Source organism: Hypanus sabinus, chromosome 3, assembly GCF_030144855.1.
Source record: "Hypanus sabinus isolate sHypSab1 chromosome 3, sHypSab1.hap1, whole genome shotgun sequence".
In the NCBI taxonomy this organism is placed as follows: Eukaryota; Metazoa; Chordata; class Chondrichthyes; order Myliobatiformes; family Dasyatidae; genus Hypanus; species Hypanus sabinus.
Genome location: NC_082708.1, coordinates 108,175,010 through 108,202,248, shown reverse-complemented (window position 1 = coordinate 108,202,248; position 27,239 = coordinate 108,175,010). Strand labels below are relative to the sequence as shown.

General features: G+C 42.6%; 1 protein-coding gene across 7 annotated transcripts in view; it reads right to left on the bottom strand.

Moving 5' to 3' along the window:
- The window catches only part of alpk1 (alpha-kinase 1), a 131,346-nt gene that overhangs the window by 99,353 nt on the left and 4,754 nt on the right, over nt 1-27,239 (bottom strand). For 2 of the 7 annotated variants that reach the window (XM_059964908.1, XM_059964906.1), the window contains exon 1: nt 26,475-27,234. The exons of 1 other annotated variant lie outside the window; for it this stretch is intronic. The gene's annotated coding sequence lies outside the window, so the exon portion shown is untranslated. Of the gene's footprint in view, nt 1-24,164; nt 24,449-26,469; nt 27,236-27,239 lie in introns of those variants that run through there. 4 more of the 7 variants (XM_059964903.1, XM_059964907.1, XM_059964905.1 and 1 more) reach the window with 4 other exon arrangements.

Genomic DNA, 27,239 nt, shown 5'->3' with positions numbered 1-27,239 from the left:
CCTTGATCTTTCCTCTGATTGGTTTTCCACCTGGTAATTTCCACCCTCCCCCCACCTTCTTTATAGGGCCCATGCCCCCTCTCTCTTTAGTTCTGATGAAGGGCCTTGGCCCGAAACGTTGACTGCTCGTTTCAATGGATGCTGCCCAACCTGCTGAGTTCATCCAGCTTGTTTGTACCTGTTGATTTGACCACAGCATCTGCAGTGTACTTTGTGATTAAGTTAACTGAGTTATTGCTCCCTTCCATGAGAATGAACAGTTCCCAGCAACTCCAATTTTCCACTTGCTGGCCAAACTTCTACGATTCCTTCTTTTTTTCTCTGCCTGCTGCCATTTCTAACTACACACCCTACCCTCATGCCAGAATACCTTGTCCTGGTTTTCACCTTTCCCAGCTACTTGATTCCCTCTTTCGTAATGCTGGCTGACCCCCTCTACCAATACCAGACTGACTCCAACCCTCCCAACCATAGGCTATGCTCTGACCTCTCATCCTTTGCCTTGAACCAAAAGCATGACCAGCCTGTGGCCAATCTCCCAAACCTGACATGGGATAACAGCCATCTTAATATTTCTCCCCTCAATGAGGAAACTGCTTCAATTAGTCAATACCACCATAGATCAGTAGAAACGTGTAACCTTTTGAATTCAGTCATCATTACATTTATCGTCCTTTCGCACATCCAGACAACTATTGCTACAAATGAGAATCTGTTCTGTAGATTATTCTGACCACATAATTTGCAGATAATGAGGCAGATTGTAAAGTGGGTAAAATATGCCCTCCCGTGGCAGGAAGAATGTATGACAGGCACAGAGAATAATCCCTAGCTTTGTTAAATTTCTAACTCCCAGAACTGTAGGCATATTCAACAAATCTATAGAATAGTAACTATAACACGATCAATGAAAGATCAACCAGAGTGCAGAAGGCAACAAACTGTACAAATGCAAACATAAATAAATAGCAATAAATAATGAGAACATGAAATAATGAGATAAAGAGTCCTTGAAAGTGAGATCACTGATTGTGGGCAAGTGAGATTGTGTAGCTATCCCCTTTTTTCCAGGAGCCTGATGGACGAGGGTAGTAACTAGTCTTGAATCTGGTGATGCCAGTCCTGAGGCTCCTGTACCAGGTTCAAGAAATATAATGCCTCAGTGAGAAAAGAGGATCTCTGACCCACGAGGGGATTCTGGACGTACTCTCTGTGAATGTCCAGAATGAGTTCTGAATGACTTCAGTATTAGATCTTCAAACTACAGAGGTTTGGGGGGGGGGGGGGGGTGGATTTTCTACATTCTGGTTCAATACAATTCAAAAACATCCAATACAATTCTAAACACAAACAGAAATCCTTATTATACTTGAAGTACTATCAGGAACTATATCCAGAGATGACTAATTTCCAATTTGATCTCACTTTCACATGGTCAGTCCCTGTTTCTTCCCTTTTTAACTCTCTACTTCCAGGTCAGGGAGCAGGCTACAAGCACATGATCCCCATGTTATAAATTATCACCTTGCAACCTGCTTCCTGTAGGGACTCAAGTTAATTTTCCCAGTTTCTTCAGCTCCATCAAAACTGCTGTGATGATGATCCCTTGCATCCCAGTCACTCAGAGAAGTTTCCTTCTTCTAATGGTTCTCCTCCACCGTAAACAAAAGGGGTCTCGGCCACTTCTGTTCAATCTGTCCCCCGCTCCCCCTCCTGCCTTCGCTCACCCACAGCAAGGGTAGCTTCCCTTTATCTCACCTTTCACTTTATCAGTCACCACCTTCCGCTAGTGGCAGCACAGTGACACAGCCCTGCAACAACCAAGACCTCAGGAGCTCTCTCTATACAGTATGCACATTTTCCCTGTGACTATGTAGGCTTTCTTCCTGTGCTCTAGTTTCTTACCACATTCCAAAAAGATGTGGGCTGTTAGCCATCGACAGAAGGCCTGTGACTAGTGGTATGCAACAACGGTGTCTGCTGAAACCTGTTGTTATTTGCATAAGGTCATTGGGTGTGAATGTACAAAGAATGGTTCGTAAGTTTGCAGATGGTACTAAAATGGGTGGTATCATAGACAGAGAGGAAGGTTATTAAAAATTACAGTGGGATCTTGATCAGCTACGTAAGTGGGCTGAAGATTCAAAGTTTTGCGTTCAAAGGAAATTTGTTATCAAAACACATTGGCAAACGACTTTCAATTCAGATAAGTGCGAAGGTGTTACACTTTGGGAAGTTAAGCTAGGGTAGGACTTACAGTTAATGGTCAACCCTGTGGATGTTGAGCAACAGAAAGTATTAGGAACATTAGCACATTGTTTTCCGTAAGAGCGTCACCGGCAGACAGGGCAGTGAAGAAGCCATTTCGCAAGCTGGCCTTCATCAGACAGAGCACTGAGTATGGGGAGCTGGATGTTCTGTTGCAGGTCATTTGTTAGGTTGCGCTTGAGTACTGTGGAGAAGTTTGGTTGCCCTGTAATAGGGAAGGCATCATTAAATTGGAAAGACAGCAGAGAAGATTTACAAGAATGTGGCCAGGTCCTGAGGATTTGAGTTATTGTGAGAGGTGAAGCAGGTTAGGACTCTATTCCTTAGAATGGAGCAGGTGGAGGGTGACCTTATAGAGGTGCATAAAACCATGTGTTAAATAGGGTGAAGACACATCGTCTTATTCTCAGGCAAGGGAAATTAAATAATAGAGGCTATGAGTTGAAGGTGAATGATTTAAAATGACCCCAAGGAGAATTTGTTTCATGCAAAGGGTGATGTGTGTATGGAATTAGGTGCCAGAGAAAGTGGCTGAGGCAGGTACAAGAGCAGCATTTGGTTAAGTACACGGATAGGTGGGATTTAGAGACATATGAGCAAAATGCGGGCAAATACGACTAGTTAGGTTGGCATGGCCAGTGGATCTGTTTTCATGCTGTATTACTTCACGAGACCATAATTATGTGGGTTGGTAGGTTAACGGCCATTGTAAACTGCCTCTTGTGTCTGTGGGTCAGTGGTAGAACTCAAGAGCAGTTGAGAAAATAATGGGAAAGATAAAAAACTTAAGATTAAGGTAAGAGTAATTCAATGGGTGTTTGATGGTTGGAATGGACTGAGGGGCTCTATTCCATAATGCATCTCTCAAGAGCTCTATCACTTCTCCCGCCACCAAGCTCACATTGCCCTCCATCACTTTTCAGCACTGTGAAGGGTCTCTTCCATTCCCTCTCACTGCATCTTCCCAAACAACCACTAGAAATTTAACTCCTTCTCTTTTACCATTACTTTCTACCTTCCAGGAATAGATTGAGAATCAGAATCAGGTTTAATATCATAATACAATGTATCATAAAATGCACAGCAATACATAATAAAAATAACTAAATTACGATAAGTATAAATACATAAAAAAGACCAGACGATGTAGGAGAAGAATTAGGCCATTTGGTCCATTGAGTCAGATTCACCATTTCATCATTGCTGATCCATTACCCCCTCAACCCCAATCTCCTGCCTTCACCCCATATCCCTTAATGCTCTGACTAATCACAAATCTATCAATCTCCAACTTAATTATACACAATGGCTTGGCCTCCACAGTTGCTTAGGCAACAAATTTCATAGATTCACCACTCTCTGGCTAAAGAAGTTCCTCTTCATCACTGTTCATATGGATGTCGCTCTATTCTGAGGTCGTGCGGCCTGGTCTTAGACTCCATCACCATAGGAAACATCTTCTCCATATCCTACCTATTGAGGCCTTTCAACATTCAATAGGTTTAAATGAGATCCCCCACCCCCCATTCTTCTAAATTCCAGTGTGTGCAGGCTGAGAGCCATCAAACGTTCCTCATATGATAAGCCTGTCAATCCCAGAATCATTATTATGAACCTTATTTGAACCCTCCTCAATGTCAGCATATTTTTTCTTTGATAAGGGCCCCACAACCGCTCATAATTCTCCAAATGAAGTCTCACCCATACCTTATAAAGCTTTGATGTTACATCCTTAATTTTATATTCTTGTCCTCTTGAAATGAGTGCTAACATCACATTTGCCTTCCCCACCACCGACTCAACCTGAAAATATTCCCTTAGGGAATCCTACACAAGGATTCCCAAGTCACTTTGCAAATCTGATTGTGAATTTTCTCTACATTTAGAAAATCGTCTATGCTTTTATTTTTTCTACCTAAGTGCATGTCCATACACTTCACCACACTGTATTCTATCTGCTGCTTCTTTGCCTATTCTCCTTTCTGTAGCCTCTTTACTTCCTCAAAACTACCTCTCCTTCCACCTATCTTTGTATTGTCTGCAAACTTGGGCACAATGCCATCCATATCATTGACATATAAAGTAAAAAGAAAGGGTACCAATACAGACCTCTGTGGAACACCACTGGCAGCCAACCAGAAGAGGCTCCCTTTACTCCCTCTCTTTGCCTCCTGCAAATCAACCAATACTTTATCCATGATAGTTTCTTTCCTGTAATACCGTGGACGCTAAACTTACTAAACAGTCTCTCCTACCGTTTCCTTGTCAAAGGCCTTCCGAAAATCCAAAGAGGCAATATTTACCAATTCTCCTTTACCAATCCTGCTTTTTATTTCTTCAAAGAATTCCGAAAGATTTGTCAGGAAAAAATTTCTCTTAAGGAAACCATGCTGATTTCAGTCTATGTTATTATGTGCCTCCAAGTACCCCAAAACCACATCCTTAATACTTTACTCCATCTTCCCAACCATTGGAATCAGACTAACTGGCTTATAATTTCATTTCTTCTGGCTCTCTCCCTTCTTAAAGAGTGGAGACACATTTGAAATTTTCCAGTCTTCTAGAACCATGCCAGAATCCATTGATTCTTGAAAAAAACATTACTAGTGCCTCCACAATCTCTTCAGCCTCCTCCTTCAGAACCCTAGGGTGTAGATTATTTGGTCCAGGTGACTTATCTACCTTCAAACTTTCCATTTTCCTCAGCACCATCTGCCTAGTAATGGTAACTTCACTCACTTCTTCTCCCAACACTCTTGAACTTCCAGCATAAAGCTAGTGTCTTTCACAGTGAAGACTGATGCAAAATACTTATTCAGTTCATCTGCCATTTCCTTGTCCTTCATTGCAACCTCTCTAGCATCATTTTACAGTGGTCCAGTATCTACTCTTGCCTCTCTTTTACACTTTATATATCTGAAGAAACTTTCGGTAGCGTCCTTAATATTATTGGCTAGCTTACCTTCATATTAAAGGCAGAGATTGATAGGTTCTTGATTGGATATGGCATCAAAGGTTATGTGGAGAAGGCTGGGAACTGGGATTGAGGAGGTTTAAAAAAAAGATGAATCAGGCATTTTTCAAATGTGGAGCAGACTCGATGGGCCAGATGGCTTAATTCTGCTCCTATGGCTTATGGTCTTATTCCATTTTTTCCTTCTTTGTTACTTTTTAGTTGCCTTTTATAAGGTTCCCAATCTTCTAACTTCCCACTATGTTTTTCTTTATTATATGTCTTTTCTTTAGCTTTTATGTTGGCTTTGACTTCTCTTGTCAGCCATGATTGTGTTTTACTGCCTTTAAAATACTTCTTGTTTGGAATGTATCCAGCCTGCGCCTTCTGAACTCCTCCCTGAAACTCCACATATTGTTGCTTTGCCATCATCCTTGCCAGTGTTTCCTTCCAATTAATTTTGACCAGTTCCTCTTTCATGTCTCTGTAATTCCCTTTGCTGCACTGTAATACTGATACATCTGGCTTTATCTTCTCTTTCTCAAACTACAAGGTAAATTCTATCACATTATGATCACTGGCTTCTCAGTATTCCTTTACCTTAAGCTCTCTAATCAATTCCAGATCATGGCACAACACCCAGCCCAGAATAGCTGATCCCCTATTGGGTTCAACCATGAGCTACTCTAAAGAGCCATCTCTTAGGCATTTTAGAAATTGCCCCTCTTGGGATCCAGCACCAACCTGACCTTCCCAGTCTACCTGCATGTTGAAATGCCCTATAACTACTGTAACATTGCCCTTTTGACATGTATTTTCCACCTCCCATTATAATATGTAGACCACATCTTTATTATGGTTTGGGACTTGTATATAACTCCCATCAGTTCCTTAGCTCTACCTACAACGATTCAACACCTTTGACTGTATGAACCCTTTTCTAATGATTTGATTTCATTTTTTACCAATACAGCCACACCTCCCCCTCTGCCTACTCACCTGTCCTTTTGACACAATGTGTATCTTTGGATGTTAAGCTCCCAGGATAATCTTCTTCCAGCCACAATTCAGTGATGCCCACAATGTCAGACATACCAATATTAAACTGTGCTACAAGATCATCTACCTGCTTCCATATACTGTGTGCCTTCAAATGTGTAGAGTCCTGTATTCATCACCCTTTGTCAATTGTGTCTTCCTTTTACATTGCAGCTCATCCAGTTGACTGCCATTTTGCCCTATCACCAGCCTCTCCTTGCTAGCAGTCTCACTACACACAGATTGCTTGTAAACCAAGTACCCAGTCCTCAGCCCTCTCACTCCAGTTCCTATCCTCCTGCCAAATTAATTTTAACCCTTCTGAATGGCTCTAGCAAACCCACCCTCAGGATAGTGGTCCCCCTTGGATTCAAGTGTAACCTATCCCTTTTGTGCAGGTTCCAGAAGGGATCCCAATGATCCAGAAATCTGAAACCCTACCCTCTGCACCAGTTTTTCAGCCACACATTCATCTGCCAGATCATCTTATTCTTATCCTCACAGGCACGTGCCATAGGCAGCAAAACAGAGATTGCTACCCCAGAGGTCCTGCTTTTCAGCTTTCTACCTAGCTCCTCAAAATCTCTCTTCAGGACCTCCTCACTTTTCCTGCCCATGTCATTGGTGCCAATATGCACCAAGACCTCTGGCTGCTCCCCCTCCCCTTTTGGAATGCCTTGGACCTGATCCGAGACATCCCTGACCCTGGCCTCTGGGAGGCACAACGTACCATCTGTGCTTTTCACTTCTTCTGTCTCTCTCTTTCTCCCTCTCCAACTCCCTCCCTCCCCCTCTCCCTCTCCCATTTATTATGATTATATATTTTTTATTATTCATTCGGGTACAGCCTTTCTGGTTATTCTATTTAATCCTAGCCTAATTGTTGGACAATTTACAATGACCAATTAACCTACCAACTGGTATGGCTTTGGACTGTGGGAGGAAACCTATGTGGCCATGGGAAGAATCTATAAACTCCTTACAGGCAGCAACGAGAATTAAACCTGGATCACCTGTACTCTAAAGCACTGTGCAAACCACTATGCTACTGTAGTGCAAAAAGAGAGCAGAAGAGATTGCAGCTGGGTTCACGGTCCATTCAGAAATCTGACGGAACTGGGGAAGAAGCTGTTCCTAAAACATTGAGTGTGTGGCTTTAGGCTCTTCCTCATTGATTGTAGCAATGAAAAGAGGGCAATGGGGGTTCTTAATGAGGACTTTTTGAGGCATTACCTTTTGAAATGTCCTCGGTGCCAAGGAAGCTAGTGCCCACGATGGGGCCAGCTGTTTTTGCAAATTTCTCCAGCTTTTTTTGATCCTGTGCAGTGGCCCCTCCATTTCAGACACTGATGCAGCCAGTTAGAATTCACTGCACAATGCATCTGTAGAAATATGTAAGAGTCTTTGGTGACATACTAAGTATTCTGAAACTCCTAATGAAATACAACCACTGTCAGACCTTCTTTGTAATTGCATCAAAATGTTGGCCCAAGATAGAACTCTGGAAATGTTGACACCCAGGAACTTGTATGTTTCTTGACTTCGCCTTCCTTAAGTCCAAAATCCATTCGGTCTTACTGACGTTAAGTTCAAGGTTGCTGTTGCGACACCACTCAACCAGCTGATCAATCTCACTTCTGTATGGCTCCTCATCACCAGCTTAAAATCTGCCAACAATAGTTGTGTTGTCAGCAAATTTATAGATGGCATTTGAGTTGTGCCTAGCCACACAGTTGTGGGTGTAGAGAGAATAGGGTAGTGGACTAAGCATGCATTTTTGAAGTGCACCATTGTTGATAGTCAGAGAAGAGGAGATGATATTTCCAGCCTTCACAGACTATGGTCTCATGGTGAGGAAGTCAAAGATCCAATTGCAGATGGAGGTACAGAGGCCCAAGTTTTGGTGCTTGTTGATTTGAACTGAGGGTATAATTGTATTGAATGCTGAACTGTAATCAATAAATGGCAGTCCGGAATAGGTATTACTATTGTCCAGGTAATCCAAGGCTGGGTGAGATTGCATCCACTGTAACCCTATTGTAGCGATAGGTAAATTGCAGTGGGTCCAGGACCTTGTTTAGGCAGGAGTTGATTCTAGCCACAAAAAAACCTCTCAAAGTACTTTATCACAGTGGATGTGAATGCCACTGGGTGATAGTCATTGAGGCAGCTCACCCCGTTCTTTTTGGGCATTGGTATGATTTTTGCCCTTCTGAAGCAGGTAGGGATCTTTGACTGCAGTAGTGAGAGATTGAAGATGTCTTTGGTTGGCACAGGCTTATAGAGCCCTACCAGATATACCATCAGGGCTTGATGCCTTGTGAATATTCACCACGATCAAGGGTGCTTTGACATCTGCCTCTGAGACAGAGATCACAGGGTCACAAGATGCTACAGAGACTCATACAGATGTAATTGTATTCTCCCTTACACATAAAAACTCTTTCAAGATTACCTGCATTCTTTCAAGTTTATTGCACTGTACTTATGGTTCATGTATGGTCTCCTCTACATCAGACAAGCCAAACAAAGATTGAGTAAACACTTTGCTGAGCACCTTCTATCAGTCCACGGGGTTAACCCTGTGCTTCTAGTTGCTTCGCTTTTTCTCCATCCCAGTCACACACTGTCATTCTGCATCTGGTCTCTTACACTGCTCCCACCTTCGAAGAATAGCATCTCATCTTTCAACTGAGTTGTTCCACACCTCCAGAGTTGAATTCAAAAAAATTAGATAATTAGACTCCAGTTTTTGTCCATGTTGGCCAGTTGCAATGGAAAATTATCAACCTGTAAGTATACTCTCTGAGTGGCTGAGTATTTGCAGCATTTTCTTTTATATCAGGTGTCAAGTCGCTGCAATGTTTTGTATCGCATACTTAGTATTTTTGCCCTATCTCTTCTGTTATCATTTATCTCCTACAGACAAACCCACACCGCCATATTCAGGAACAGTTATTACCCCTCAACCATCAGGGGATAACTTCACTTGCCCCATTACTGAAATGTTCCCACAACCTATGCACTCAGTTTTAAGAAATCTTCATCTCAAGTTCTTGATATTTATTGCTTATTTACTATTACTACTACTATTATTATTCTCTTTTGTATTTACACATTTTGTTGTCTTTTGATTGTCTGCTCAGATAGGTACAGTCTTTCATTGATTCTATTATAGTTCTTGGATTTAAGACCATAATGCCATAAGGTATAGGAGCACAATTAGGCCATTTGGCCAATCAAGTTTGCTCTGCCATTTCATTAAGGTTGATCCATTTTCCCTCTCAGCCCCAATCTCCTGCCTTCCCCCCGTATTCCTTCGTGCCCTGACTAATCAAGAAGCTATCAACCTCTGCCTTAAATACACCCAATGACTTGGCCTCCACAGCAGCTTGTGGTAACATATTCCACTGATTCACCACTTTCTAGTTAAAGAAGTTCCTCCTCATCTCCATTCTAAATGGACACCCCTTTATTCTGAGGCTGTCCCCTCTGTTCTTAGGCTCCTCCACCATTGGAAACATCCTCTCCACAGCCACACTATCGAGGCCTTTCAACATTCGATAGGTTTCCATGAGATCCCCCCTCACAGCCATCAAATGCTCCTCATATGACAAGCCTTTCCATCCTGGGATAATTTTCACGAACCTCCTTTGAACCCTCTCCAATGTCAGCACATCTTTTCTTAGATAAGGGGCTCACTTTGTGGAGGTAAGTTCTCACTTTATTGAGCATGCCCACAAGAAAATGAATCTCAGTGTTTTATATGGTGACATATATGTACCCTGATTATAAATTTATTTTGTACTTTGTAAGACAGATCTGTTGTGATTAATGTCTTTATCTCTGCTTCTCAGCTAGCAGCAATACCCTTTGTGTCATTCAGTTTTTCCTGATCTCTAGCTATCACTAGCATTGCCCTTTCTTTGTCTAGTTCTGATGAAAGACCATCAAACTAAAAAGTTCACTCTTTGTAGATATTGTCTGATCTGTTTCCAACATACCTTGTTTTTATTTTGGATATCCAACACCTTTAGATTTTGTGCTGTCTGATTGGATGAAAGACGTAGAGTGCCATTGGCTCACCTTGAGCAAACAACTGATGAGGACAGTGGAATCATAACCTTTATGACCTTGGGTAACTAAAAATATCATACTGGTACCCGCAATAATACTAAATGCATTTACTATGCAATGATGAAACACATCATCAATTTCTGCTGAGCCATGTACAAATGATAAAATCAAACTCCAACATACTTAGAAAATGAAAACACAGAGCTGGAAATAAACAGCAGATCAGGCAGCATCTATGGTAAGAGAAACACTGTTAACATTTCAGGACTGAATTCCTTAGTTAGGATTAAATGACAGCAACATTTTTTGACACTTGATGCCTGACATTATCATGGCTTGTGTATAGTGTATGTCAGTAATGAACTTCAGTATACTGCAGTCAGACCAGCAAATTAAATTTGTTTAACTTAAGTTCTTGGTTTTACAGGCTGTTTTGAGATTGGTGTTTTTATTGCCTCTGAGCTCTCTTGCAAGAAATTCCCAGGTCATGAGATCACCAGAGAAATATGCCTGTGGTGGACATAATATTTACCAGCTGTGAAACACAATCTCATACCCACAAGAGGCATACATGCCCACCAATGGATGAGATAACCGTTACAGTAAGTTATTTTTTAATGGAATCAAAGGTCTAAAGAGGAAGTGTCAGGAATAAAAGAGATTTTTAAAAAGAGGAATGTCAGGCAAAAGCACAGGTAACCACTGATGAGATAAAGCAAGAGCTAAAGGCTGAATTATAAGTTCAGCAGCATGTCACTGAAGGAATTCACCACAGAATTCTGACAACAAAAGCACAGAAGGAGGAAATGTGACCAACATTCCTGCTACAACTGTGGCCTGAACTTACTCTTTAACAATTTATTTATGTGAACATCTTCAAAGCCTAACAAGTAGATTCAGGGATTGATTGACACAGCACAGAAACAGACCCTCTGACCCAACATAACTATGTTGACCAAGATGTCTGCCTACATTAATCCCATTTGCCTGTCTTTGGCGCATATCCCTTTAAACCAGAGGTTCCCAACTTGGCATCCATAGACCCCTCAGTTAATGGTAGGGGCCATTGGCATAAAACAAGTTGGGAACCCCTGCTAAACATTTCTTATCCATGTACCTGTCTGAATGTCTTTCAAACATTGTAGCTGAGCCTGCCTCTACCATCTCCTCTGGCACCTCTCTCCATATATCCACTACTAGGCTCTGTGTGAAAAACTTGCCCTTAAGATCCCCTTTAAAATTTTCCCCTCTTACCTTAAACCTACACTCTCTAGTTTAGACATCCTGACCCTGGGAAAAAGACTGTGACTATCTAGCCCTTTCTCTGCCCCTCATCATTTTATAACCCTCTACAGGGTCACCTCTCAGTATCCTTTGCCCAAGGGAAAACAGCCCCAGCCTATCCAGTTTCTCCTTTTAACTCAAACACTTTAGTTCAAGCAAAATTTCTGTGAATTTTTTGTCTAACTCTCTCACTTAGTCACTTCCTTCCTCAAGCATGGTGACCACAATGGCACAAAGTACACCAAGTGCAGCCTAACCAAAATATTATATAACTGTAGCATGATATTCCAGCTCCCACACTCTATCCCCAAACAAAGCAAGCTTGTTGTGCACTTTTTCACCACTCTGTTGACTTGTGCTGTCACTTTAATGGAACTACTTCTCGTACTCCAGGGAATCACTGTTTAACAACACTCACCAAAGCCCTGCTATTCCCTGTATATGTCCTGACCTAGTTTAATTTCACAAAGTTCATGCCTCTGTATTTGTGAGTTATATTCCATCAGCCTTCTTCCTCAGAAGTAACTTTAAGATAGACTTCTTCACCGTCCACTATGCTACCAATTTTGGTGTCAACTGACAATTACTAATCATGCCACCAATACTCTCTGCAAATGATGAACAATAAGCAGCACCAGTCCCTGTGTTACACCAACGATTACAAAACTCCATCCTCCATAGCACCCTCTCCCACCTTCCACCAATCCCTGTGTCACACTACTGATTACACATTTCCAGTTCTCCACAAACACCCTCTATCACTTACCGCCACATCCCAAAGAAGGGTCCCGGCTTGAAACGTTGACTGTTTATTCATTTCCATAGATGTTGCCTGACCTGCTGAGTTCCTCAGCATTTTGTGTGGGTTGCTTTGGATTTCCAGCATGTACAGACTTTCTTGTGCTAACAATTTTGTATCCAGTTTGTCCACGCACCCTCGATCCTAAGGTATTCTAACTTTCTAGACCAACCTACCATGTAGGAATTTGTCAAAGGCCTTGCTAAAGTGCATGTAGACAAAGTCATCCGCTCTGCCCTCATTAATCTTGGTCAATTAAAAATCAATTAAATAGATGAGGCGTGATTTCCCCGATCAAAGCCAGACTGGATGTCGCAAACCAGTCCTTTTCTTTCCAAATGCAAATAAATCCAATTCCTCAAAGTCCATTCCAGTAATTCTCCCACCATTAATGTGAAACTCACTACTCTGTAGTTCTCTGGATTGTCCTTGCACCCTCCTTAAATTAGGGCCCAAGATTAGACATCCACTAATCTTTCAGTATCTTACTCATCGCTAACAAGGATACAAAAATCACTGTTCGGGCCCTTGCAATCTCTTCCCTTGTTTCCCACAATGTTCTATGATACATCAGGTCAGTTCCTAGAGATTGTAGTTAAATGTATTCTCAAGCATAGTGGTTAAAGCTCAGGCATCCAAGTTCAGAGTTCAATTCCAGCATCCTGAATCGGAGTCTACTGAGTCTCTGTGGGTGGAAGTTAGAATCAGGAAGGGGTCAATAACTCTACGGGGCATTTTTTATAGACCACCCAGTAGTAACAGGGACATTGAGGAGCAGAGAGGGAGACAGATTCTGGAAAGGTTTAATAATATCATGATTGTCGTGGTGGGAGATTTTAATTTCCCAAATATTGATTGGCATCTCCCTAGAGCAAGGGGTTTAGAAGGGGTGGAGTTTGTTGGGTGTGTTCAGGAAGGTTTCCTGACCCAATATGTAGATAAGCCTAAAAGAGGAGAGGCTGTACTTGATCTGGTATTGGGAAATGAACCTGGTCAGGTGTCAGGTCTCTCAGTGGGAGAGCATTTTGGAGATAGTGATCACAATTCTATCTCCTTTACCATAGCATTGGAGATTATGGTAAGGGATTTGACCAGGAAATTATAGACCAGTGACTCTTACTTTAGTGGTTGACAAGTTGATGGAGAGGCAGGATTTATGAACACTTGGAGAGGCATAATATGATTAGGAATAGTCAGCACGGCTTTGTCAAAGGCAGGTCATGCCTTACGGGCTTGACTGAATTTTTTGAGGGTGTAACTAAATACATTGATGAAGGAAGAGCAGTAGATGTAGTATATATGGATTTTAACAAGGCATTTGATAAGGTGCCCCATGCAAGGCTTATTCAGGAAATAAGGAGCTATGGGATCCAAGGGGACCTTGCTTTGGGGTTCCACAGTTGGCTTGCTCACAGAAGGCAAAGAGTGGTTGCAGACGGGTCATATTCTGCATGGAGGTCGATGACTGGTGGTGTGACTGAGAGATAGTTATGGGACCTCTTCTCTTCATGATTTTTATAAATGACCTGGAGGAGGAAGTGGAGGGATGGGTTAGTAAATTTGCTGATGACACAAAGGTTGGGGCATTGTGGATAGTGTGGAGGGCTGTCAGATGTTGCAGCGTGAAATTGACAGGATCCAAAACTGGGCTGAGAAGAGGCAGATAAGTGTGAGGTGGTTCATTTCAGTAGGTCAAGTATGATGGCAGAATATAGTATTAATGGTAAGACTCTTTGCAGTGTGGAGGATCAGAGGGATCTTAGGGTCTGAGTCCATAGGACATGCAAAGCTGCTGCGCAGGTTGACTTTGTGGTTAAGAAGGCATACGGTACATTGTCATTCATCAACTGTGGGATTGAGTTTAAGAGCCGAGAGGTAATGTTACAACTATATAGGACCCTGGTCAGACTCCACTTGGGAGTACTGTGCTCAGTTCTGGTCAACTCTCTACAGGAAGGATGTGGAAACTATAGAAAGGGTGCAGAGGAGACTTCCATGGATGTTGCCTGGATTGGGGAGCATGCCTTACGAGAATAGGTTGAGTGAACTTTGCCTTTTCTCCTTGGAGTGACGGAGGATGAGAGGTGACCTGATAGAGGTGTGTAAGATGTTGAGAGACGTTGATCGTGTGCATTGTTAGAGGCTTTTTGCCCCAGGACTGAAATGACTATCATGAGAGGGCACAGTTTTAAGGTGCAATTTTAAGGTACAGAGGAAATGTCAGAGGTAAGTTTTTTACACAGAGAGTGGTGAGTGCATGGAATGGGCTGCCAGCAACGGCAGTGGAGGCGGATATGATAGGGTCTTTTAAGAGACTTCTGGATGGATACTTGGAGCTTAGAAAAATAGAGGGCTATGGGTAAACCTAGGTAAGGACATGTTCAACACAGCATTGTGGGCCGAAGGACCCGTATTGTGCTGTAGGTTTTCTTTGTTCTATGCTCTATCCTCTGTAGGCAAGTTTGTATATTCCTTCCCATGTGAATGTCAGTTTCCTCCTGTAGTCCAAAGATCTATCAAATAGTAGGTTCATTTGGCATTGTAAATTGTCCTGTGATTAGGCCTGGGTTAAATCGGTAAGTTTATGGGCGGCCCAGTTCGAAGGGTTGGAAGGACTTTTTCCACGCTGCATCTCTAAATAGATAAATAAACAAACAAACAAACAAGGGACTTGCTTGATTCCAGCTGCCCATAGTTGACATATACCTGTTTCTTTCTCCTGACCAGAGCCTCAATATCCCTCATCAACCAGGATTCCCTATTGCCTTTCAGTCAAAAATGAACATGGTGGTCCTGAACTCTTTCCCATCTCACCTCTAAAAGCTTCTTACTTGCCAGGTTCCCCTTTACCTATAAACAGCTATTTAGAAGCTCCTGTCTAATGTCATCAGAATTTGACTTGCAGTTTAAGATTTTAACTTGTGGACCAGACCTCCTTTTTCAGTAATTATCTTGAAGCTAACAGAATTGCAGCCATTGGTCCTAAACTATTTTCCCTCTGATTGATCAGCCACAATTTGAAAGAGGAAGTCAAGTATACCCCCTTCTTTCATAGGTCATCTACACAATGTTTCAAAAAACTTTCCTGGACACACTAAACAAATTCTGCTCTATCTTATCCCTTAGCATTGTGACAATCCCAGTTGATATTAGGCAAGTAGACATTATTTACTTATACAACCCTATTATACAATATCTATCTGCATATTTGCTCCTCCAATTCTCACTGGAATTATTGGTGAGGGAGCTATAGTATAATCCCATCAAAGTGATCTCTTTTTAAAAATATTTTAAATTCCACCCATGTGGTCTTGCTGGACATTCCACTAAGTTTTGCTGTCATAATCTCCCTAACTCTCCCTTCTCCCTTTATCTCCATTTCTAACATACCAGAAGAATCTGTACCCCATGAAACTGAGCTCCCAGTTAGTTATCTCTTAAATTGTCATACTTTCAATGGATTTTTAAAGCCATATATTCAACTGATTTCTATCTGAAAATAGAATGTCAACGACAGAAGCATTTCAACTTGTCACGAATTTCCACATATTTCAGACACTCATAATCTGCAAATGTAAGACATACATATGTCTCTGTTGTTTAAGTTCACAGATAACTTCTCTATTAAATAAGATCAGAGACAAAGTCTTTGCTTTCTCCTGTGATCTCCACCACCATAGAAGTCAATAACCAGCCAATTTGATTTACTCACTGTGGAAGAGGGCACACGGTATAATGAAGGCTATGGGATCAGACAGCATCTGAAATGTAGTACCAAAAATTCATTCTCCAGAATGGTATAGCGCTAGCCAATCTGTTCCAACATATTTACAAAACTGTCTTCTGTCTAGCAAAGTGGAAAATTTCCTGTATATTAGCTATTCACAAAAAAGCAAGATAAATATAGCTATATTCTGTCCAATCAGTCTACTCTGAATTATCAGCAAATTGAATGATATCATAAACAGTACTATCAATTGGCAGTTATTCATCAGTAACTTTCTCACTGGTGTTTCCAGCTTGGGCTTCACCAAGATCACACGTCACCAGATCTCAATAGAGTCTTGATCAGAACATGGGCCAAAGCTGAAGGTGAAATCTCTCTGCTCAGCAACACTGTTCAGGATCTTGCCCTTTACAGTGTACTTTTCCCTTGCATTTGCCCTACCGAGGTGCAACACCTCACATTTATCTGGGCTAAACTCCAACTGCCATTTCTCAGCCCATATCTGTATCTGATCTATATCGTGCTGTATTCTTTGCCAGTCTTCTAGACTATCCACAACTCCACCAATCTTGGTGTCATCCGCAAGCTTACTAACTAATCCATCTACATTTTCATCCAGGTCATTTATATACGTCACAAGCAACAGAGGTCCCAGCACAGATCCCTGTGGAACTCCATGAGTTACAGACCTCCAGCTCAAATAAGTCCCTTCAACCACTACCCTTTGTCTTCTGTATGCAAGCCAATTCTGAATGCAAACAGCCATTTCACCACAGATCCCATGTATCTTAATCTTCTGGATTAGTCTCCCCTGTGGGACTTCATCAAACACCTTACTAAGATACATGTAGACAACATCCACTGCCCTACCCTGATCAATCTCCCTTGTCACTTTGTCAAAAATCTCAATCAAGTTGGTAAGACACGACATGTCCTGCACGAAGCCATGCTGGTTCTTCCTAATGAGGCCATGGGTTTCCAAATTCTCATATATTCTATCCCTAAGAAATTTCTCCAGCAATTTCCCTACATCTGATATGTGACTCAGCGGTCTATAATTCCCAGGATTTTCCCTTGTTTCCTTCTTAAATAGAGGTACCACTCACTAGTCCTCCAGGACCTCACCTGTGACTAGAGAGGACATAAAGATACTGTTCAAGAACTCTTCTTTTGCCTCCTTCAATAACCTGGTGTAAATCCCAACAGGCCTGGGGACTTAACCACTTGTCATCCACTCATTAGGAGGTCCACCTGTTAGGCCTCCATGATCTTTTAAACACCCTAGCATATGTACACACTCAGCACTGTGTGGTCATCCCCTTTGGGATGAAAAATGGAACATCAGATTATTATTTAAATAGTAAAAAATTGCAGCACCCTGCTGTGCCGAGGGACTTGGGAGTAGCTGTGCATAAATCACAAAAGGTTGGATTTGCAGGTGCAGCAGGCTATCAAGAAGGCAAATGGGATGTTGGCCTTCATTACTAGAGGGACTGAACTTAAGAGCAGGAAGATTGTGCTGCAACTGTACAGGATACTGGTGAGGTCGCATCTAGAGTACTGGCTACATTTCTGGTCTCCTTACTTGAGGAAGTATATACTATCTTTGGAGGCAGTGCAGAGAAGGTCCAGGTTGATTCCAGAGATGATGGGGTTAGACTATGAGGAGAGATTGAGTCGACTGGAGTTGTACTTGCTGCAATTCAGAAGAATGAGAGGAGATCATAGAGAAACATATAAAATTATGAAAAGGATAGATAAGATAGAAGCAGAGAAGTTGTTTCCACTGGCAGGTGAGACTAGAACTTGGGGACATAGCCTCAAGATTCGGGGGAGTAGATTTAGGATGGAGATGAGGATGAACTGCTTTTCCCAGAGAGCGATGAATTTGTGGAATTCTCTGACTAATGAAGCAGTGGAGGCTACTTCAGTAAATATATTAAGACAAGGTTGAATAGATTTTTGCATAGTAGGGGAATTAAGTGTTATGGGAAAAAGGCAGGTAGGTTCAGATGAGTCCATGGCCAGATCAGCCATGATCTTATTGAATGACCGGCCAGATGGCCTACTCCTGCTCCTATTTCTTATGTTCTTAAATTCCTGGGTGTTACTCTTTCAGAGGAGCTGTCCTGGACCCAGCATGCAAGTGCAATTGTGAAGAAAGCACAGCAGTGTCTCTACTTCCTCAGCAGTCTGCAGAGATTTGGCAAGACATCTAAAACTTTGTCAGACTTCTATAGATGTGTAGTGGAGAGTGTATTGACTGACTGCATCACGGTCTGGTATGAATACACTAAAGGCTTTTGAACCAGAAATCTTACAAAAGTTAGTGGATTCAGCCCGGTACATTGCGGGCAAAGCCCCCCCTAACCATTGAGCACATCTACATGAAAAGCTGTCGTAGGAAAGTAGCATTCATCATCGAAGATCCACACTACCCAGGTCATGCTCTCTTCTTGCTGCTGCCATCAGGTAGAAGGTACAAGAGCCTCAGAACTCGCACCATCAGGTTCAAGAACAGTTACTACACCTCAGCCATCAAGCTCTTTAATAAAAGGGAATAACCACAGTCACTCGCTACATCATTGAAATGTTCCCTCAACCAATTATCTCACTTGAAGGACTTTTAAATATCATTCTCATGTTCTTGTTATTTATTGCTATTTATTTATAGTTGCATTTACAGTTTGTTGTCTTTTGCACTCTGGTTGATCTTTCTTTGATCCTGTTATAGTTACTATTCTATAGATTTGCCAAGTATGCCCACAAGAAAATGTAACTCAGGGTTGTCTATGGAAATGTATATGTACGTTGATAATAAAACTTACTTTGGACTTTGAATTTGAAGGAAAATGTGCATTGCTCTAAGGAAAAGAGTAGGAGACTGTAAGTAACAGAATTATTAAAGAGGACTCAGATAAAATACTGTGCTGAACTTAGTTAGCGATATTGTGACTATTCAAAATCTGCTAAGCTTCAGGTCATCTACTCAATAGTCTCTTCCAAGCCTTTCCAAAGATTCCCAGCACTGGCTTTGACTACATTTTAAACTGGACAGCAAACTACCTCCCACCTCAGCTCCTCTCCCATGATGCCTGACTTTGCTTGTTCCTGGCATTTTAGTTATTACTGGATCTGCTTTCAAATTCCATCTCCAAGTTCCTGAACATCTAGCAGCTGCATTAGGCTATATATTAGCATAAAATTCAGTGACTTTACCACTGCTCTACTGGTGACATACTTATATGTTAATAGAAACATAGAAAACCTACAGCACAATATAGGCCTTTCAGCCCATAATGTTGTGCCAAACATGTACTTACCTTAGAAATTATCTAGGGTTACCCATGGCTCTCTATTTTTCTAAGCTCTGTATACCTATCCAGGAGCCTCTTAAAACACTCTATTGTATCTGCCTCCACCACAGCTGCTGGCAGCCCATTCCACACACTTACCACACTCTGCATAAAAAACTTACCCCTGACATCTCCTCTGTACCTTCTTCCAAGCACCTTAATACTGTGCCCTCTCGTGTTAGCCATTTCAGCCCTGGGAAAAAGCCTCTGACAATTCACACGATCAATGCCTCTCATTCTCTTGTACACCTTTATCAGGTCACCTCTCATCCTCTGTCGCTCCAAGAAGAAAAGGCCGAGTTCACTCAGCCTGTCCTCATAAGGCATGCTCCCCAATCCAGCCAAAATCCTTGTAAATCTCCTCTGCACCCTCTCTATAGTTTCCACATCCTTCCTGTAGTAAGGCCACCAGAACTGAGTGCAGTACTCCAAGTGGGGTTTGACCAGGTTTCTGTAAGTATAGTTCTGTACTCATAGGGTTAATGTACACTTTATTTCAATGCAGCCCTCCACTGTGCTCTGCTTTGATGCAGAATGTGGCTTGACTGGTTCTTTAGTGGCAGTTTGCCCCGTTTCTGGCTTGATACTTATAGTCTAAAATGAAATCCAATTCCCTGTCACTTCTAGATCCTATCATACCTCCTTACAAGCAATGACATCAGCTGTCCCACACTATTCCTGAGTCAATCTCAAATGTTGTGGGATAACTTTGCAAATTCCTTTGCATTCGTCTCACCCATTCCCTAAATTCTGCTGGTGGATCTTCTGCCATCTTTGCCTTCTCCATCCAGAAGGCCACTCCACTTGCGAACTCGGCCAATTGTAAAAACCCTAATTGTTTTCTCTATTCAGCCCACAACATACACAGTACCTTTTATATATCCATTACAGTCTGTTCTTATGTTTCTCAAAAGCTTACATTCAGTATTCCTTCCCTTATCACTTCTAAGTTTTCCATTGCTAATTTCTGAAATTCTCAGGCTTAAAACTTTATTTTAGTAACATTTTAGTAACCTTTCCTTTGATCTAATTCCATCTGTCCCTTCTATTGCTAGCCTTATACGATTGTTTCTGCTGTTGTGCTTTTGTGGTCTTAAGGGTATATATAATTTGTTGTAAGCTATATATATACCCTTCAACCATTCTCTGTAGCTTTCTCAATCTGAATTCACCTACTCACGTTCAGAATTGCTTGTTGTTGACTTAAGACTCTGGTTTCAGATTGAACTTAATAAACTTCAACCCTGATATCTCTGCTGCCCAACACAATGCTGGTGTTTCAGGCAGCAGTGAAGGTAAACCAACTCTGGTGGTGTTCAAGGCTTCCTTCATTGTGTCAGTAGCTTGGTTTTCACTACTGACAGGCAAGCAAATTCCGCGTGGAAACTCAGGCATACCATCACACTCAGATGCAGGAGGATTTTTCATTGCTGTTTCCATAACAATTCTGTTTGACCAATCAGGGTTGTCAGTCCTGAGCTGAACCCCTGAACCTGGAGGACTGGTGGACCACTCTTAGCCTGGCCTCTACCCTTTGACCTGTTTGGCATGGGTGACCCTACCAAGAGTCAAAGCATAGAGCCCCGACTCTATCCAACATAGCTCTCCAGGTCATTGAGGCACCCATGCCTCCTTACCCTATGACAAGATTGAGGTCCTCTTGGAGAAATCCTGATATGATATTTTATATTATGATCACTCTTCACTATAGCCCTCTGAATTACTAAGTTATTCATCAAGCCTTTCTCATTTTGAAATACTAGACAGCCTGTCCCATTGTTAGTTCTTAACTCATTGACACACAAAAAACCCTTTCTTATTAATTACTGAATTCATCCTCCACACTCTTACTGTTGTCTTGGTTTGCGCTGAACCAAGGCAAATGATCATAGTTTAACTTTCTAAACCTTCTAAATTTCCCCCTCATCTAAATCAGAATATAGGCTCCACACACTCATCCAACAAGTGTTAACCTCATCATCACTAATAGTTTAATGCCTCATCTACAATCATGGTTATTTGATTCAGTTGGAGACTGAACCCTGCTGATGAATATATAGCTCATCCCAATGAAACACATCCCTTTTTCTCTAGTAGTAGAGACCCGTATCTCATGAATTGAAACCCATTTCTTTCATGCCAACCTCTGAGGCATTTTTTAAACTTTCTGATCACACTGACCCATACCGATTTGTACATTTCTCAAGTAGTAAATGCCTTTGCCCTTCTGCTTTCCAATCCAGACACTAAGTTGCCTATATTAGTTCAGTTAAATGTCCTTTGACCTTTCTATGTTGTTGGTATCCAGGCCGACCATTACAAATGGCCCTCCCACTCTAAGTCCTTTCCAACCTGGAGGAGATCTCCTAAGCACTGTCTGCAGGCAGGTACTGTGGCCTACAAGACTTAGACACAAGACTGCAGAGAACAGTGTCTGTCTCACTAACTACACAATTACTATATTGCCTTTCACTTTTCCAACTTATTTTGGACACATCACTGTGGTCTGTTTGCTCACTCTGCATTTTCTCGTTAAGGGTGCAAAAGTTGAGAGATGGAGGGGGAAGAAAGGGAGGAGATAGAGAGGCAGAGAGTAGGGGGTTGGGTGGCAGAGAGTCAGTGGGGGGGAGTGGCAAATTGAAACACACCACTGTGATCTGTTTACTCAGCCTTCATAAAGTCTATGCTTTTGTTCGTAAAAAGGGGACAAGAATTGAGGGAGATGGATGGTGTAGAGGGATGAGGGAGAGGGGTTGAGAGGGAGAAGGGAGGGGTAGAAATGGAGGGAAGGCTGGGGAGGAGAGAGAGGGAAGGGTTGGAGGAATGAGGGAGGGGAGGGGGAAGGGAAGGGGAGAGAGGGAGGAGGAAAGGGAGGAGAGGGGAGAAAGGAGGGGAAGAGAGGGAGGGGGAAAGAAGGGCGGGGTGAGGGTTGAGGGAAAGGGGAGGGGTAGAGAGGGAAAGGGGAGGGGTAGAGAGGGAAGGGGAGAAGAGAAAGGGAAAGGGAGGGGAGAAAGGGGTAGGGTTGAGAGAGAAAAGGGTGGGTAAGAGGGAGGGGGAGGAGACAGAGGGAAGGGGAGTGGAAGAGAGGGATGGTGGAAAGAGAGGGAGAAAGTGGGTTAAGGAGAGAGTGGGAGGGAGAAGAGAGGGTAAGGGATGGAGGGAGGGGGAGGAGTGAGTGGGCAAGGGGAGGGGGGAGAGTAGAGCTAGATGGAGGGGGAATAGAGGGAGAGGGAGTTGGGAAAAGGGGATGTGGAAAAGAGGGAGGGGAGAGGAGTGAGGGGGAAGATGGAGGAGTGGAGTGGAAAGGGGAGGGGAGAGATGTAGGGGAAGAGGGAGGGGGAGAGGGGTATGGGATGGAGGAGGAGGGGTGAAATAGAAGAGAGTGGGAAGGGGAAGGGATGGAGGGGAGAGAGGGAAGGGAAAGGGAGGTGGAAGAGTGGGAGGGGATAGAGGGAGAGGAGTAAGTGGGGAGGGGTGGAGGAGGAAGGGAAAGGTAGAGAGATGTAAGGGATAGGGTAAGAAGGAGGGTGGGATGAGAGGGAGTGGAGAGGAGGGTGGAAGAGAGTGAGGGGGAAGATAGAGTGGGAAGGGGAGAGAAGGAGGGGAGGGGATAGAGGGAATGGGGTAAGAGGGAAGTCATGGGGGAGATAGGAAGGAGGGACGAAAGAAAGGGGGAGAGTGAGAGTTCACACTGTATCATTCACTTTTGTCTTTCGTCCACCATTCTATTTACCTGCCTCTCTCTTTGCTTACAACCTGACACATTACTAACATCTTCCAGTCTGCCAACAGGTCTCTGGTCTAAAATGTTAACACTTGCTTTCCTCTCTGCAGATGAACGCTTATTTCTCTCTGCTCAAATGCTGAAAATTTCAAGCATTTTCTGTTTATGTTTCTTCAATCCTTGGATAGAACTTGCTGGGAAATTCCAGCAGTTTGCAATTATGTAATTCCACCTGGAGGCAAACCGTGGAGCTTGAGTACACTGTAATTCCCCAACAATTATACTGTGGAGACTACTGACTCAGAATCCACACTGGATAGATGTGTCACAGTCATAGGAAGCTTGCTCATTGAGCATGGAAAAGACAATGAAATTCAAGTTTGAAGTAACTTACTTTTGAGTTTCTTAAAGATGTTTACTTGTGTAAAATGCCTAAAGTGCTTTCATGTGTTACTTTTTGCTTTTAACAAGTTATTCCATTGGGGAATTGATATTATTTATTTTAATTTACCTACTTTTTGAATACAGTCTGTCCCCTCGAACCACACACCCAGTCATCCCCCAATCTAATACTAGCCTAACCATGGTACAATGTATGATGACCAACCAGTAGGAAACCACAGCACAGTCATGGGGAAAATGTACAAACTCCTTAAAGACAGCAGTGGGAATTGAACCTGTGTTGCTGGTAATATAGAGCATTGTGCTAACCATTATGCTACCATGCCACCCTAATTTTTAAGTTTCTGAATGGGATTTCAGAAGCATTCAAAGTCCCAGGGTCATGGATCAGCAGATGGTGTTGTATTTTTCAGCCAGTTCATCAATGAGACTTCATTTGTGCATTCCCATTTAGCAACCCACTCCCACCCATCCCCAACCACCCTACATCCAGTGTGGTCCTGCTGCAGTAGAATCATATCAAGCAACCAGCTCACGTCTTCGGATGAGATGTATGCCAGAGGTATGTGGGTAAGTGTAGAAGCCTCAGCACTGGCAGAAGATTCTTGGCCCTTAAATTTGTTGCTCTAGTGGTCATAAGGTTATAACTCCTCATTTGCGTGTAGCATAATCCAGAGGGCAGAGAACCACAGAAAAGCTCATTCTAATATTGAGGCATCCAATGTAGAGCACTCAGATTCCATTTGCTTCTTTATGGCCTTTCAATGCAGCTTCAGCCATAACATTCTCTGTATACGAGGGTGATTGATAAGTTTGTGGCCTAAGGTAGAAGGAGTCAATTTTAGAAAACCTAGCACATTTATTTTTCAACATAGAACCCTCCTACATGTACACACTTAGTCCAGCCGTTATGGAGCATACGGATCTTGGACCTCCAGAAAGTGTCCACAGTAGGGTGACTGATAAGTTCATGGCCTAAGGTAGAAGGATATGAGTTATAGAGTTCTCTTTACATGTACATGCAATTCAACTCCTTGAGCGATAATGCAGAAAGTTTGAAGTTAATAACTCATCTACCTTAGGCCACAAACTTATCAATCACCCTGATGAGTTATTAGCTTCAAAGTTTCTGCATAATCACTCAAAGAGTTGAACTTGCCTCTACCCTCCTGCAAGCCCTGTACTGGTCCTCGGATGGTGAGGGTGGTTGTCTTATCCCGTGGTCAATAACCAGAAGCTCTCTTTTCGGCTTAGTCTAGAACATCGAGGCTTCCAGTTTTCTGCTTGGTGTATCAACAGCATAATGTTAGTAAATGCTAAACCACTTCTTTTTAAAACATCGTTGGTAAACAATTTACAGAAGTTGTGTCAAAAACCGCATTCTTATCTTGATGCAGGTTGCCTTTTGATGTTACTGCTCCTTGTTACATTATAGAACACTGGAGCCAGGTCAGTGATCCTTGGCACATCTTTCTACATAGGCATTTCACACAGCTTTATGTATCAGATCCAAAAACAACCAAGGGGCAACAAAATCCTCAGCCCTGCTGAGACCTTACTGGGCTTCATGACTCAACTGAGAGCGTTGTCCACAGACCAGCAAAGCTCCACAGTTATACATAGAACCATATATCTATCCGGCAACAGGGTTGATTGGTTGGCAAACTATTTATTTTGTTTGTTTCTCTATTTATTTATTTACTGAGAAAAAATGTTGAGTAAGCCCTTCAACCATGCTGCGCAGCAACCTAATCATGGGACAATTGACAATAACCAATTAGCCTGCCAACCAGCACATCTTTGGGCTGCGGGAGGAAACCAGAGCACCCAGAGGAAACCCACGTGGTCTCGAGGAGAGCGTACAAACTCCTTACAGGCAACAACAGGAATCAAACCCGGCTTGCCTGTACTGTAAAGTGTTGTGCTGACCACTACTCTACTGTTTAGGCTGAGGGGCAAGAAGTTTGGAGGAGAGCTGAGGAAGAACTTCCTCCCCCGGAATGGATGGAATCTGTAATGGACTGCTTTAGAAATCAGTGGACTCAGGTGATTTACACTATTTAAGAAATATATGAGCAAGCACCTGAATTGCCAAGGCATTGAAAGCCATGAGCCAAGTGCCAGTAAATGGGATTAGTATAGATAGGAGATGGTTGTCATGGATATGGTGGTTGAAAGCCTTATTTCTGTGCTGACTGGCTACAGAGACCTTGCCTGACCTGCTGAAAATCTCCAGCATGAACTTTTTGTTTATCACACCTTTTACACTTTTCATCCGAAACTCTCCAGTGAACAGTGTAAGGAAACATCTGATAATCATTTTGTGAAAAAATAAACAGACCCGTGTTGGAAGGAATTCATCATAAAAGATGTACGTTGAAGCTGTTTTTTCCTCCTTTTGTCTTGGTGCTTTTGGTACAAGTGCAATGGCTAAAATCGGGATCCATAAGGAAATTAAAAAAGATGTCTAACCCTCTGAGTGTTCCCAATATTGTTTCCCATTTCTATTCCAAAAGGTTAATTAAATGTCAGCTGGCAGAATTCGAAGACTGAGAAATGAAAAAAAAAGTTTTGCCAAAATTATCCAAATGCCGGGCCAGAGGATCAAGTACAAAATGCATTATCATTGTAAGCACACTCCGGAGGAGGCATGGCTGGCCTGTGAACACTAGGTGCCTTTTCTTCAATCTGCAGCGATTACTACAATTTGAGGGTGGACGGAAGGAATTTCCACTCAATACTGCAAAATAGTACATGTATCACTGCATTGTGTGGGTGAATATATCACAGTCTGTGTTTTTCTCTTTCTCAAGTAAACATTCCTGAGACGAAACCACATACCGTACCTCTGCCGGAAACAGCGCGTCTTCTGTTCGAAGTTCAGTCCTGCATACTTTCCATTCCGAATTTCGAGAAGGTTGGATCATTATTCTTTTATTTGGGGTTAATTGTAAATTCACGAACTCAAGCAGGAGCACCTTGGCCTTGACAGAGGCGCTGCAGTCAGAAGCTGGATCGGAGCCTTCGGAAACTCCCACTTTCCCCATGGGTCGCCGACAGTGATACAAGCCCGGAACTTCCCGCTTCGGAGTGATTCACCACCTCTGCTACAGTGGCAGTTGTAGCTCACTCCATCTTCCCACAACATATCTCCTTCCTTCACCGCTTCCCAACCGCTCTCCCTCTCTGGCTACCTTGTATCTTTTCTCTGTTCACAGTCTCTAAACTCCCTTTGCCCCTTGCCCCTATCCTCACCACTTCTCCCTGTCCTTCCCAAAATCTCTTCCTTTTCTCTCACCTGTCCCGTTTCCCCCATTCCACTACTCTTTCTCCATAACTCCCCCTCTCCTTAGCTTCTCATAATTTTTTTTTACAAAAAACACATCATTTCCAGGAATAGTGTCGTCTCTTGAGAGCTAGTAAATGTTTAACCTTTACAGTACCCAATTTTGCAAAACCGGTCTCCTGATGATTAACAGATTTTTAGGAACTGATTTTGAAACTCCCCCTCGCCTTCTCAATAGTAGTTGAGACATATTTGCCAGAGTTTTAACGGCCCTGTGGCACATTGGGCGCCAACCCTGCCGTTGCTTTAGCACTTTTGTCTGTTT